The 16,897-nt window shown below is 34.7% G+C and overlaps 1 protein-coding gene across 2 annotated transcripts in view; it reads left to right on the top strand.

The window, feature by feature from the left end:
• Window positions 1–1,049: 1,049 nt before the first annotated feature.
• LOC121732533 (protein eva-1-like) overlaps window positions 1,050–16,897 on the top strand; it is a 139,155-nt gene continuing 123,307 nt past the window's right edge. For both annotated transcript variants that reach the window (XM_042122448.1, XM_042122449.1), the window contains exon 1: window positions 1,050–1,210. The gene's annotated coding sequence lies outside the window, so the exon portion shown is untranslated. The remainder of the gene's footprint in view (window positions 1,211–16,897) is intronic.

Genomic DNA, 16,897 nt, shown 5'->3' on the forward strand with positions numbered 1-16,897 from the left:
TAAAAATCTTAAATATATGTATAGTATAAAAGTATTAAATATATTTCCGTTGTCTTGTACCTGTAACACAAGTCCTTCAGGTACTTAGCACGGGGCCAGACTGACGTGGTGTGAAGCGTCCATAGATATTATTATATTATTATTATAATATTTTAGTTTAGATTCTCGTGCAATAAACTTCAGCCAACATATTTTATAAGACAGTATATATTTTGCTGTACTTAAATTTTTGTATTCTCTGATTGTTGCTTATGATATAAAACAGCTACAAAATGAATAACACGTATTTAATCTAGGCCTTCATAAAAATAATATTATCCTTCATAAATTATTTATCTCAGCGAGACCATTTATGTCTTAAGTTATAACATATTATGACTATCGTGCCAGAAGTCAGAACTGACTGCCAAATCTGATATTAGTAATTATTTAGCTTTCTTACTACCTACTTACAGTTATTTACTTGAGATATTTTAAATCAAATTCTTAATTGGGTAATAAAAACAAATCACGTCTTTGTAATATTTGTTTATTTCAATTACGTGACTTTTTAATATTTTTATTGTATGGGTCTTAGGTAGTGTATTAAATAATAAATTCTCAATTTTATTTGCAGTTGCACAAAATAAAAATACTATAGCTTTACTGAGTTATAGCTTGTTATTAACGTATCGCGATTTAATGCCATAATAATTTTTGTCTAATTTTACGAGACTCTACATTATTTTTGAATATAATATTATGTTATAAGTTCTAAGGTTCCCACTATTCTAATTTTAAATTTCGGTCAGTTTAATCTTTATTATAGTTTATTAATTTAGCCGAAAAGTGACGCGAAAAGTCTCACGCCAATAGGTCCAACGAAATTAAATAATTCACGGGCTTACAAAAGTTTAATTAATATAAGAGTTAAATTATTAACTTCATAATTCATGGGAGCAGAAGAAAAATGTGAAGCGAGTTTAAAAATAAAGCGCTGCGCAGTTAGGGATGATATCTGCCGACAGTGTGGCAGACGGCAGTCTGTTGCCGGCAGTCGCGTAGCTCGAGCCGCGCTCGAACCACGTTCGAATTTCGAATCGAACGTTCGGTCGCGACCGATCGGTTGTGAATGAAAACTTTTTTGTGGCGATCCGTGTGAGATGTGCTGTGTTTCGAAGTTCAAATTTTGACGTTCCACTGGATTTTTCGTGTCGGATTTTGGAATTTAGTAAGTTTTTATATAGTTTATTTTTTTTTAATTCGCAGACTAGTTGGTTATAAAATAATAAAGTAATATATTTTTATTTTTAAATAAAATAATATTTTAAATGAAGATGTTGGAGATTAATTTAAAAATATATAGGAAGTCAGCTTTTTACTAAAATAATTTGCAGTTTAGCATGTTGAAACCACATAATATTTGGTTGATAAAATTATAAATTTATAAAACTATCATGTTTCATTTTAAGTTCAAAATAGTAAGAGCCTGTTTCACCACTTCCTGATAGGGCTATCCACCAATTAACTTGACAGATCAATGAGACAGATATGGAGAATCTGTCAAAAAGTTGTGAATAGCCTATTAGGCACTTTATCAGAAAGTGGTGAAACAGGCCCTAAGTGTTAAATAGCTTTAGTTATAATCTGAATTAAGCTCAAAAAACACTCGTGGTAGCATCTGTGAGCTTTCAATTTCAGATAGTATTTTTCAATAAAAATTAAAAAACCTACGTGGTTAAAACCTAAGCTGATAGGTAGGTATTCTAAAGTCTGAAATCGTAGGAGTAGGAGCTTGAATTTTTTAAAACAAATTATGTAAGTAAGTGTGAAGTAAGCCGATTTAATACTGTGACAGTTTTCATAATATATGAAGTGCATAACAATAGTCATATTGTCATCTTACTCTGGAATGGAGACCAAGGCGGGGAAATCGGGGTGTAGGTCGACCTCCGACTAGGTGGGACTACGATCTCCGCTTAGTTGCAGGCCCATGTTGGATGCGAGTAGCAGGAGATCGGTCATCTTGGCGTTCATTGAGAGAGGCCTATGTCCAGCAGTGGACGACTATAGGCTGATATGATGATGATGATTGTCATCTATACTATTATACTAATATTATGAAATGGAAAGGTCAATTTATTTGCATCGAATAAGCTCCAAAAGTATCAGTACTTTCGGTGATACACTATGCTTACGCAGGGCAAGCCAATACTAGCTTTTTATTATCATATCAAAAAGGAACATTGCAAAATCATTGTTATTATTTCTGCTTTATTTATTTTTGAAAGATAACAAATATACAAACATACAATGCTTGTAATAATAGTACATTTCAAAAGCCTGGACTAACGCCTTATATTGGAACTTGAATGATTCTAAGTCAAAAATTACGTTTCTGGAAGATGGAGAAAGGACGTTTCACGTTTCTATTGGAAATCAATGAGCATTTTATCAACTTTAATCAATTACAAAGTGTAGCCTGAAAGGCTGAAACAATAATTATGGTTTTTCTTTGCTATAATTTTACAAAATCTATTTTTTACTTGAGTATAATATGACAACTGATTACTGAACACTCTGATTTTAACGTCAACGTTTGTTTTTTTCCGATATTAAATATAGGTACTTACTTGAAACCTTTTCTTTGTTACAATATTATTATCAAAATCTAATTATTGTAGCTTGTCATTCAGTGTACCTATTTGTGTAGTGAATAGACGGCTAAAACCTGGAATTACTGAGCTATATTAAGGTTTAAATTAACCTTTCACATTTTCTCATTCCCGTATAATTTTATTAAAATATAAGATGACGAATTCTTTTCCTGTAATTTTCTTAAGCAGGACCGTTCGAGGTTCGCGGAAAAGTTTTTCTTATCTGAATAAACATTTTAAGTTAATTAAGCGAGAAAATTCTGATTAAAGCTATCTGTCCTATTCTTCGAAAAATCTGTTATCCACCCATAAAATATAAATACATGCGAAATAATACGCAAGTATACCTATTATAATATCAGTATTTTTTTGTTCTGACGTTTATTGAAGCTTGTATTGCTGAATACATAATATATTTTGATGACATATTTTGGTATGAAACATAAATTTAATACAATTCTTACCGAGCGAAATAGAGCAACAATCTCGAGCTGTCAAACGAAACCGAAATTGAGTTAAGTCTGTGTGTAAAAATTTGCTTATGTATACACATACACAAGCATCTTTCTAAGAGATTAAATTGTCAACGTGCCGATAAGTGCCGACTGGACGTCAAAAAAAGAGTTCTGCTGTCATGTATCACACGTCTCTTTTTACTACGCAGTATTACTCATAGTGACATCTCTCTTGCTCAGGCTTTTGTTACTCTATTCCGCTAGGTATATTAACTTTATGGTATGAATATACTTCGATTTCATTATAGAATTCAAAATAGATAGAACACCTGGGTATAATTGCTATAAATTAAAAACAAACTATGCACCTTACTTAACTTTTATTGTATTATCCAGAACTTTTGTTTAACTTTGACCTACTCCCATTACTTAGGGATGTATTGCCATTTAAAAATTAAAAGTACTTAAGTACCTTAAATTCAATAATAATTATAAAATCGATGGTGAAATCGATTCAATTGAAAGCGATACCCATCTTCGTCGGGTATCTATTTCAATTGAATACGAAACCTTCAGCTTAATTTAAATAACAATATCTTTGTTTAAAACGTGTATAGACTCTATAACAACAATGGAACCCAAAACTATTGTTGAGGGTCCTATTTGCCCTTAGCTGACAATTAACTTACGTTTAAATTTAGAATAGAATCCTATCCAGAACCTATCTGCACAAAATAGGATTAGCAAGTTTTTGTGGAAAACCAGTGACCAACCTTTGCCTAGCTTGTGATGTTTTGACTAGAGTTTAAATACTAATATAGCGTCTTTGGGTTGCAAATAATTTTAATAGATAATTCTGTCAAAAAACCTTAAAAACCTGCTGAAACAGTATCAGATCTTGTAATTGTATTCTATTGTCATTATTCCATATAACCATCACATAATATTATGTGGATATTGTATATCTTATATCTTTAAACGAGCAATTCTTGTATATATATAATTGGAATCTTGGAATCGGCTCCAACGATTTTCATGAAATTTAGTATATATAGGGGGTTCCGGGGGCGATAAATCGATCAAGCTAGGAATCATTTTTAGAAAATGTCATTTTATTCGTGTTTTATCGAATACCGAGCAAAGCTCGGTCAAATAGCTAGTAAATATTATAATAACAGCCGATGCTCGTACGATGAAAGGTTAACTGCGTTTAATGGCGGCTCTCGACATAGGCGAACGCGTTGGCCAACGCGTCTGCAGACGCGTTGGCCCAATGTGTAGAACGGGCGTTCGCGCGTTGGCCGTAGGTATTTAGACGTTGGCCAACGCGCGAACGCCCGTTCTACACATTGGGCCAACGCGTCTGCAGACGCGTTGGCCAACGCGTTCGCCTATGTCGAGAGCCGCCATAAAATAGATACACTGTCACAACGAAGACGTATGATGGACATGGTATTCCTACGTGATGTAGTTACAGGTCAAATTCCTTGTCAAGATTTAAATAGCTAGTAATATTATTAAGTTACAAAATTGTAAACTTTATTTTAAAAGATTAATTTATTTCTCACTTTTTTTGGTAAAAAAGTGGGCCCCGTGCGAGTTTCTTACGCCGGTTCTTCTCGCCGAACTAGTTCCCGAACCAGTGGTAGGCATCATATAAGACATTCTGAAAATATTTATTTTAAATTTATTCAGAAATAAAACAATTTTGATTTTGATTTTTGATTTTGACACCATAAAATAACTAATTTTAAGGTATAATTTTAGGTATAGTTAAAATAATTGTTATCCATACTAATAATATGCCTAGAATATTCCTAATTTATTTTATTACACATTATGTACCATCAATTCGACTCATTTCATTGCATAGCATTAAACTACACATTTTTGAAAAGTTCTTTGTGAAGTATATTTTAAATATTTGATTGTATTTCAATATTTTAAAAATCATTTCTCCAAATATATCGTGTTTGGGCGTACAAAGAGATTCCATCAAAGCAATGACTGCGAGAACAATATTCGATATTTTTCATCACGCAGTCACAATAGATTTTGTCGAGAACGCCCCGACATCTAAAACATTTTTTGTCGAGTAAATATAGGAAAGTGTGATTAATCATTTCCTGACAGGCAGAGAATTATGTAAATATCGAATGCTAGTAGTATAAGAGCTGGCGCCGACGTTAAGGGTTGCAAATGAGGCCTGATTCATTTGTTATAACAATCGCGGAGGGGAATAGGCAAAATATTATTCGACAAAGAGGCACACATTTTGGCGTGTTCAGGTTACTATTATAAATATGATAAAACTAAAACCTTTTGATCAAAAAAAATCTAAAGAGCTTGTTTGTTCGAACGCGTTAATCTCACAACCTGCAGGACCGATTTTTATGCAAGAATTGGTAGTAGCAAGCTAATTTTTCGTGAGTAGCTTCATTTTGATAAGACGAACAACAATGTTATCTGCGAAAAATCTCGAAAGTGGTAGCTAACAGAGATAGAAAGGATTTCATACTTTGATTTTATGGTCCTAAAATCAACAAAACTTAGTTGACTACAGAACCCTAAAACGGAACCCTAACCATCTGACTATTTGTATGTTGATAGGTTAATAGTTATGTAATTAAGAGTAACATTGTCCTATAAATAGAACAATCCATATTTTGGGACCATCAAATCAAAGTATGAAAACCTTTCTATCTCTGTTAGCTACCATTTTCGAGATTTTTCGCAGATAAAATTGTTGTTCTTCTTATCAAAATGAAGCTACTCACAAAAAATTTGCTTGATGGTAATCAAAAAATCCCTGACTATAGGGATATTGAGTTGACTACGGGAAACGATGTACAATTTGTACAATCTTGTAAGGGAGTAAATTAAACACTCAGCACCTACACTCTGGCTCGTGGATGATAGAAGAAGAGAATGTCGAACGATCATCCCTTTGTATATCAACCCCACCACTCATAGTTGGCGTGTCTGACTTTATCTATCAATATTACACTACAAAGAACATAGGCTACTTTTATGCAGAATGTACGTTCCTGTGAATTTTGTTCTTACGCGGTAGGAGCTGCGCGCAAACTGATTTTAATGAAATTTGGTAAGGTTAAACTTTGAGTCATGAGAAAGAAAACAGGTAAAAGGAAAGATCATGTGAATGTACACATAGGTAAAACTTGTGTACCGAGTTACGTTAGAAACGAATGGTAAAATGAAATTGCGCGATTTTTGTGGTACTAGATGACGCCCGTAACCCCGTTGCGTTTATCGTTCGGGAACCGTACATTTTTCCGGAATAAAAAGTATTCTATGTCCTTCCTCGACACTCAAAGTATCTCCATACCGAATTTCAGCTAAATCAGTTCAGCGGTTTGGGCGGACAGACAGACAGACAGACAGACAGACGGACGGACAGACAGACAGACACACTTTCGCATTTATAATATTAGTATGGATTAGTATGGATATGGAAGTATGTATAATAGTACGTAGGAGTCCAAGCAAACTGGTGAATCCCGCATAACAGCCCACAGACAAAGTAAAATGAGAAGTTCTGATCTTCGACTATAATCTGTAATCGATATATACCGTACGCTTAAACGAAATTTAGCATGGTAATATTTTGAGTTCGGATAAAGGACATGTAATGATAAAGGACATTACTTTTAACCCAGAAAATATGTCGCTTAAAGACGATGAAAGATGGTTAGAAAGTCAAACATAATAGTCCGACTGGTTTCACAGTAAATCCCACAAAGGCCACAGACAAAGTAAAATGAGACACATTTGTATAAAACAGCCGGCATAAGTCGTTACATACTCAAACAGTTATTTGGAATTGTGATGAGGCGCACGTCTTACTGCAAACTTTAAGCGGGCTTCAGTTTCGGAACTTTTAGATTGCACTTATCGCGAGCTGAAAGTACCATTACGAAATAATTGTGCAGTTCTTTAGTGTACGGAAATGTGCATTTTTGGGTGTAAGTGCTCATTTCTTAATGTGATGTGTTTTACAGGGTGTAACAAAAATAAGTGTTAATACTTTAGGGTGTGTACATGTTCTTTGTAGAGAGTTCACTGTGAAAGTAGCAGCTCTGAAAGACAAAAAAATTTTCACTTTTGTATGGGCAAGGGCCCGAGCGTCACGAGTTTCCCCATACAAAAGTGAAAAAAAATTTGGTCTTTCAGCGCTGCTACTTTCACACTGATCTCTCTACAAGGAACACGTACACACCCTACAATATTATCACTTGTTTTTGTTCCACCCTGTAGAGTTCACTATTACAGAAGCAGCACTGAAAGACTAACTTTTTGTTTGATCTTTGTATGGAAAAATTTATGACGCGCTGGCGCTTGCCCATACAATTCTCCAAAAAAAAATTGGTCTTTCAGCGCTGTTACTTTCACAGTGAACTATCTACAAGGAACACGTACACACCCTAAAGTAGTATTGTTAGTATTGTTACACCTTGTATAATAAATAATAATGTATTGTAATTATTGACGATCTCTGTGGCTCAGTTGCTGAGCACGTTGGTAGCTCAAGCCGGGGGTCACGGGTTCGAATCCCGCCGACGGAACAAAACGTTTTCGAAGTTCCTGGGTCATGGATGTGTATTAAATATGTGTATCATATAATAAAAATCTTAAATATATACAGTATAGTATGAAAGTATTAAATATATTTCCGTTGTCTGCTACCCGTAACACAAGACGTGGTGTAAAGCGTCCATAGATATTATTATTATGAGAATGTGCCAGTCACGGCAGTGTGCATAATATTCAGCTTTTGTATTTTTTTTTATTTCAATACAATACTACACAAAGGTCGGAGCAGAGGACGCCGCGCTACTAGTACGTACAGTAAATAATCCGACCAAAATCCGACAACGGTCAGTACACTCGCATATTTCTATTATTTTAGTAACTTGTGATGTATGTTGTTTGTACTGCGGTTTCAGTGTCCTCAAAGCTGACTATAACGAGATTGGAAGACTTTAACATGGGATAGCAACTCCACAATTACTAGTTTGCTAGGTTATAATATACTCCGTGGTCCTGTGGCTTAACTCGTGGTTCTTGACTCGGAGGTTGTGGGTTCGATGCCCGTGACGGATCCTGAGGCTAATTAAGAGGAGTCCACACCGCCCTTTTTTCCATACAAACGTTGTCCCCTGTTTCCTCCCTGGATAATGCTAGTAAAGGTATAACTTTTTTCCTGAATATCTACGGCTACTAATACAATGTTCCTATGTTTTCTTTTTTTTCATAATTTAATTATTAAATAAGATATGAACGTTCAAAAACCCAAAAAAATGGTCAGATTTTCCGCTGTGTTCAAACGTCCAGAAAACAGATTTGGCTAGATTATACAAAAAAAAGCAAAACATAGGAACAAACACAGCTCAAGCCTTTTTATAATCTTTAATGAAAAAAGTACTTAAACCGGTTAAGTTTTGGAGAAGGAATCAGGGGACAACGAATCGTTGATTTTCTGCAGTTGTCTCTATCGCGTTCTGCGGTATAGGCTTGAGGTAAGGGAGACAGCTATAGATATTACACGTACTTTTTTTCATTTCTCTAGCCCCTGGTGTATCCTCTTTCAGACCAGAAAGAATTTTATGAGGCCATGCAAGAAGTCGTTTTTGCATCTGAACCCTCGCTGATCGTGAAAAGGAAGAGGTTGTGCTCTTGTGTATTGCGCACACAGTTGGGTAATATAAAATCAACCCTGCGCAGCTGCCTTTCAATAACACTGACCACCGTCACCGAAACCGTTGAGGAAGGCATTATTATTGACTAGATGACGTCCGCAACCCCGTTGCGCCAGAATTCGTTTATCCCGAAAGAGCCGTTAATTTCTACAGGATAAAAAGTATCCTATATCCTGTCCCGAGAGTCGAAAATATCTCCTTATCAAATTTCAGCAAAATTGGTTCAGTGGTTTGGGCGTGAAGTGGTAACAGACAGACACACTTTCGCATTTATAATATAAGTATAGATATTATGTACATTTAATATTAGTTGTGCTCTAGCTTACTGAGAATTATTACCTACAAAGGGTTGCAATAAACCTTTAAGCCTATATTAACTGGTATTGGTAATATCTACATACAGATAGAGGCTTGGGCTTAGACTGTTAAACCCTAGTTTATATAGGATATCGTAGGTTCAATTTAGAGAAATAGACTTCACTTATTTAGTAACGAATAAGTACAAATATTATGCTACTGTTTGGTTAATCACCGATCAGCTTGCATTATGCTAATAAAACTTGAAAACATGTTTACTTTGTTTCAACGCGGGATTCAAACCAACAGTCGAGAGCTTAGCTACTATGTGGCCCTGTTTTATGTTGGCCAATGATGGATAATTAAGTACAAGTTATTACCACTGAAATAGAGGCATATTTTCACCTATGATTGCCCATGATTGCAACTTCGCAATCATCGTGGCCTTACATTCATAATATGTCAATTCACATTGCATATGCCACGACTCACAAGGCGTTGCGAATTGCATTTTTAAATTTGGAACAACTCGATACCACGAGTAGCATTGTCAATTTAATATGTATCTTCTTGTGTAGCAAATAACGTTCTGTTTTGAATATCTTAAAAAGTATTCAAGTGCATCGAAACGTTACGTTGCATTGTGATCAGACCCTATAGAGAACTAATGCCCGCTGGACATGACTGGTGGTACTGGCTGATATTTATACTGTAACATAATTAGATACTCTGCTAGAATATCATCTTATATTATGTCATTCAGGATGTGAGCTTCATTAATTAGATGAAATATTTTCTTTTTAATCTACAAAGACCTCGACTTCGCTAGTATTTCCTAGCTGTACTAATTAGTAAAAGTAGGCTGACATCTGACCGATATTCTTTTATGTTTTCTTATTATTTTTTATTTTAATGTATGTATCTTATTTCAATAACATAACATAAAATTAAAATAGCAACGTTCTGTGTAAAACAATTAACATCCAAACAGATCATTAAGAAAATTTGGAAACTTGTAGTTTGTAAACTTATTATATTATTATTAGTAAGTCTATTATAACGTACCTTTCAGCAAATAATAATAATAACAATAATATTACAAAAGCGAAAGTTTAAAATTTTTGCCTTTTTAATAATAGCAACAAAAATACATACGTGTCAAGTGTCAACGATACACTTTTATTTCTATAAATTGAGTCGTATAGTATCAAAAACAGCAATCTGACTTTTCACTAATTATCTGTAATTATGAAAAGTAGTTCCACTATTATAATCAACAAATAATTATTTTTCCGTGTATATAATTATATAGTTCTTCGATTTTTGAATTCATTATTTAAAGATTTAAATACATTAAATTTGAATTAAATTTATAATTAATAACTTAAATTCAGATTGCTGTTTTTGATATTGACTTCCTAATATTGCTGAATATGATACTAAACAATAGTTAGATTGCAGCTTTTGATTCTAGCCAAAATTAAAGATACATAGGGTTGTCAACTTAAATCTTATATTGCTAAATAAAACTTCATAATTTTAAATAATCTCTTTATTTAGTTAATAAAAAAGAAGAGAAGAGGGTGGGACATAGATAGCAGATAAAAATGTAATGCATACTGTTAAAAGAACTAATTTCAACATGTGCTTTCCAATTTGCTGGATCTCTTTTCTTTTTTCTCGCAAATCTATTGTTTACGCGTGTTGGATGTACATCCATGTTAACTTTTTTCACCTCCAAACGAATTATTTAACAATATTTTAACAATAAAATAACAAAATACGCACACGGATCTTCTGACGAAATCAATGCACACGCCATCTTGACAGGTGACCATTTGAAGGCCTGTGATTGGTCGAGACTAATAGATTGCTGCTTTTGAATCTCATCATATACAGATTGCTGCATTTGATACTAATATGGGTTTTACAGTCTGGTTTTTGATGAAATATTTCTGTTTTTGATACTTTGTGACTACATAAGTAAAAAATATTTTAACGAGACAGTGTTACCATATTCATAACCCGAATTGCGTAAAAATGACAGATTGCTGTTTTTGATACTATACGACTCAATTAGTATTTTTCGTGAAAGGCTGTTTTCAGTTTCTTTTTGTTGTTAAATGTTGTTAAAATAGTAACTTTTCTTACGTCAAATGATCATCCTTACAACAACCAGAAATGAACAAAACAAATACTTTATCATTAATAAAATTCATCGCCAGATTCAACATGAAATAATATGACGTGCCTACATCGAAATTTGTCTGTTTCTTGTCTACGTCTACACACGTAGACAGCCTACGTTTAGTGTCTACGTTTTCGAACACGTAGATATACGTATACATGTGTTTACGACGTACGAACACGTAGACAAACTAAGACAATATAATGATTAACTGTCTGACCGTCTTGTATTCTGGTGTAATTGATCAGCCTTTGATATTGATTATAAGGCTTGCGATACGAATATTCTTGCTTTAAAATAATTACTTGATACTCGCTCCGTTCCGCAGTAAGTGTTATCGCGCGGGAATTGTACATTTTTCCAGGACTAAATACTTTTCATACCGGAAAAATTTACGGTTTGATATTTTCCTGTATCCTATCAGGGGCTCAAAGTATCTCCATACGAAATTTCATCGAAATCGATTCAGCGGCTTAAGCGTGAAAAGGTCACAGACAGATACACTTTTGCATTTATAATGTTAGTATGTATTTCATCCGTTTAATACCGTACTATTATTATAATATTAATAATACAGGATACCGTGTTTTTTGGAATTATTCTTAAATATTATTCTTAAATATTCAAGTAGACTTACAATTAAGGCCTTTGTGAAAACACCAAGTGCCTACCTGTTGCCATTATTGATATCAAGCAAAAAAAGGCCAAAAAAATCACCTTTGTTGTATGGGAGCCCCCTTTAAATATTAATGTTATTTTGTTTTTAGTATTTGCTGTTATAGCGGCAACAGAGATACACAATCTGTGAAAATTTGAGAACTCTAGCTATAGCGGTTCTTGAGATACAGCCTGGAGACAGACAGACGGACAGACAGACATCGAAGTCTCATGAATAGGGTCCCGTTTTCACCCTTTGGGAACGGAATCCTAAAAATATATCGGGAAATACAAATGTATTTCGAATTTGTTTTCAGTTTTAATTATACTCAGAATAGTTGTCTACGCTGCGCCCTGGTTCGTGTGTACTAACCTTAACTTAGACAAAACCTAGCTCAAGTTAGTGCTAAAGATAAGTTTGGTATTTCGATGAAAATGACGGAAAGTTAAAACAATGGATTCAGACTTTAGTACATATGAAATTTACCACTTTAATTTATACTCTGTCGTTTATCTAGAAAGTTCTAGAAAATTTTGAGGTTTGGTATACTTCAACTATAATGTAGCCAAGGAATATGACAAGTATAATAATTATCTTGCTTACATTATTTTTACTATATCAAAAGTTTTTTTTTTTTATGTAAGTAAGTAATTAAATTTAACCAAAGAAAAAACTTAAACTGTATACTTACTACATACCTATGTAGTTCAAGAAACCTCCCTGGTTTCATTTTCTTTTAATCGTCAAAAAATAAGGCCCTGAAAAATATATTTTATATTTTCTCCCCAGAAACACTTTTCTAGATATTTTTCCCTCTGCCCGTGCTGCCAACACAATGTCTAATTGAGATCTCGATTCCTACAAACTTTGAACGTAATTTAAGAGGATTTTGATAAATTACCGAAACTTTGTTTTGAAATTTCCAAAAAAGTTTCATTTGATATTTTCTGACTCATGATGGAAATCGATGAAGAATTTTCTTGCATTTTCATTGGCCTAGAGACAAAGCATTAAATATTTTACTGTTCGTAATATACACGTATATTTAGGTGCATAGGCAGGCATGCCAAGTAGAAACCTTATAAATGGTTATAGGTTTGTTTTGACAATAATTGAGTTAAGAAATTGGTGTAGATTTCCTCATTTTATTCACGTAGATTTTTCTGCTTAAATATTTTTCGAAACCCTGTCCTGAGTTTTGAAATCATTGAATCGTAAAAATAATATGTTATCGAATATTTTTATTAGCTGACCAATACCAGAAACTTTTACTGTTTCTATTCCATATCTTCAGACATACTATTTTTTTGATTCAAAATCATTAAAAAATAAAGGAATACGTTGATTACATCGTCAAAAATCTTTGCAATTTGCAATCATGGTAACCATATTGAAATACTTTTGCGTACGTTGCACGTACGAAATTTAGTTTCATATTGCATAACTGAAGTTCCGAACAAAAAGTTTGGCACGCACGCACGGAACCCATGCATTGAACATTCGTTACAAGAATTTTCGTTAAGGCCATACAATTTAGCTAGTTCAAAAAGTTGGCGGCTAGGAGCTATACAATTTAGCTGAAACTGGCTTTTCGAATTGGCTAACATTTGAGCTAGGTTCTAACGGTTATCGCGTAGGTGCTACGCTTCGATGCGATTTACACCAATTTCAGAAACAAAAGAGGTTTGATTTCCTAATTGAATTGCAAAACAAAGTTTAATAACAAACAAGTTACCGGAATTGGAGATTCAAATCCTAAGCTATTAATCTCAGAATATTCAGGAGTTTCAGGAAGGATGTAAACAAAATCCCCAATAGATTTTGTATAGCAATAATGCTTTATAGATAAGCTTTTGGCCATTAGCTCGGGAGTCGGGTGTATGACGGTCGATGAGGCAATTTGGGACACGCTAGTTTACAGGCCGATTACGTATTCAATTAGAAAATCGCGCATTTTAAGGTGTAACCACACTTATTCCCTTCAATTCCTAATGGATCCCATCATAAGATCACCACTTTTGTAAACATGGTACCAAATTCGGATTAAACCCTATACAATAACAAAATAATTATGAAAATCGGTCCACAAACGGTGAAGTTATGGTTGAACATCCAAAAAAAAAAATATACAAACGAACATAATATTATAACCTCCTCCTTTTTGAAAGTTACGTGGGAGAGCCATGCTTCGGCATGAATGGGCCGGCTCGACCGGAGAAATACCGGCGTGAAACAGCGCTTTCGCTGTGTTTCGCCGAGTGAGTGAGTTTACCGAAGGCCCAATCCTCTACCCTTTTCCCTTCCCTACCCCCCCTATTTCCTTTCCTACCCTCCCCTATTCCCTTCCCTACCCTCTCCTATTATCCTATTCCCTCTTAAAAGGCCGGCAACGCACCTGCAGCTCTTCTGATGCTGCGAGTAACCATGGGCGACGGAAGTTGCTTTCCATGACGTGACCCGTTTGCTCGTTTGCCCCCTTATTTCATTTAAAAAAGTCGGTTAAAAAGTCGCTGTGTCCTAGGACCCTAATGCGTCAACTCTGAGTGGGTTGGGATTTTTATCGACTAATCACGCATGGGCTCACTAAAGGGTCAACGTATAATTATCAACTGTTTTGAAGTCAAATATTTACGTTGTAGCCCTCGCTTTTAGTGGGTCGAGTGTTAAATTAAATTTCAACGTGACTGTTTTGGTCGTAATCCTTGCTTAGTAGAAAAAAATACATACTAAAAAAAACAATAAAGTAAAAGACCTAAAAAAAACACTTAATAAGTAAGCGCATTTAGAAAAAATACACACCTATTTTCTGGATTAGATTTTAAGACAAAAATTAATACTTACTTAAATGTAGAAATGAAAGCCTCTCTTTTCTTGTGTCTCCGTAGCAACGATGTACGTTAATTAACATTGATTTCGGTTCAGCAGACTCAATATCAAATTTACTCATTGTTATTCAAATTGTTAATAACAACGCTACTATTGTTCATGTCACTCATTTGAAGGTAGAATTTACGTTGTTAATCTAGATCAAAAAGCTAGGCTAGCTAAAAATATCTTCATAGTCATATCTATCTTAAACCTAGCTAGCTTTGTAAGCGTAAATATGTAACAGTCAGATATTATAGGGTGAGGCCAAACGAGCGCAATTTGTGAGTTGTGAGTCGCAGAATTTCGGCTGGCAGAAATTCTGCTGAATTCAGTTTCATACAAAAGTCCTGTTTGATTCACACGAGCGTAATTTTGTGAGTCATGATTTGTATGAAAAGATATTTACGCGACCGAAATTCTGCGACTCACAACTCACAAATTATGCTCGTTTGGCTTCACCAATACACTTTCAATAAAACTAAAGATGAGGCCCGCAACTCCTTTGCGGAAAAATCGTTTATCGTGCGGGAACTGCACATTTTTCCACGATAAAAAGTTTCCTATGACCTTGCCTGGGACTCAAAGTATCTCCGTACCAAATTTCAGCAAAATCGGTTCAGCGGTTTAGGCGTGAAGAGGTAATAGACAGACCGACACACTTTCACATTTGAAATATTAACTACTTGATGAACTCGTTTATCGCGCGGGAACCGTACATTTTTCCAGGATAAAAAATATCCTATGTCTTTTTCCGGGACTCAAAGTATCGACATGCCAAATTTCAGCTAAATCGGTTCAGTGGTTTAGGCGTGAAGAAGTAACAGACAGACGGACGGACGGACGGACGGACGGATGGACGGACGGACCGACGGACGGACGGACGGACGGACAGACGGACGGACGGATGGATGGACAGACAGACAGACAGACGTACAGACAGACATACAGCCATACAGTCAGACAGACAGACACACACACTTTCGCATTTATAATATTAGTATGGAAGTATGGATGTAGTACATGACTTTATTTAGCGCACACTAGGTGGTACTAGTAACCAGGTTATTTCATTGTTGTACAAAATTTGAAGTATGTTTCAGGGTTACCTCGTTCACTCGAGGAACATTTCTTGGCTTGAGAAGTACTTTAATTAAGACGAGGCGCCATTGTGAGCAGCAGCTGTAAAACAACACTGTCGATTAAAGTGCTCCTCTGAGAAAAACGTTGATTTTGTTCCAGATAAAACTTCCCTTTTCAAAATGAAGGCGTGTTTTTTCAGCGAAAATCCAAAATGGCGTCAATCGTGCCTGTCATGTTTTTGTAATTCTTTTGCAGATTGAGTTTATTATGACCCGAGTCTGAGCATAGGAATGTTTTATCCCGTAGGATACGTCTACATATTTTTATAACTTACGAGCTTTTGCCCGCAGCTTCGCTCGCGTTAAGAAGTATTATTATATACAAACTTTCATCCCCTATTTGAACCCCTTGGGGTCGGAATTTATCAAAATCCTTTCTTAGCGGATGCCTACGTCATAACATCTACCTGCATGCCAAATTTCAGCCCGATCCGTCCAGTGGTTTGGGCTGTGCGTCTATAGATCACTATGTCAGTCAGTCAGTCAGCCACCTTTGAGTTTTATATATATATATATATATATATATATATATATATATATATATATATATATATATTTATTACGAAATGTAATAATAATATTGTTTAAATACAAATAACTAGTTACCTACACCGGCCGTAGTTTGATTTTTTTTTCAAATAAAGGTTGACCTTGGTTAAAATTTGAATTCACTTTACATCAAAACCTGTTTAATGGTTTTTTTTGCAAACGAGTAACAAACATACACACAAGCTTTAACATTATTACACACTACAAAAAGTCCCAACCAATAAGAAATTCTTACGAAGCTAATGTTTCCGTAAAAGAGCTAATAAACATGATAAGGCCATATTTTCCTTGTTTTGACTAACAACGTGGAAAGAATGATGACGTTTCAATTTGTGCTAATAGTGCCTGGGGTCGAGAACATGCATTTTGGACCCTACAGCCGTTATT

Source organism: Aricia agestis, chromosome 12 (assembly GCF_905147365.1).
Source record: "Aricia agestis chromosome 12, ilAriAges1.1, whole genome shotgun sequence".
NCBI lineage: Eukaryota > Metazoa > Arthropoda > Insecta > Lepidoptera > Lycaenidae > Aricia > Aricia agestis.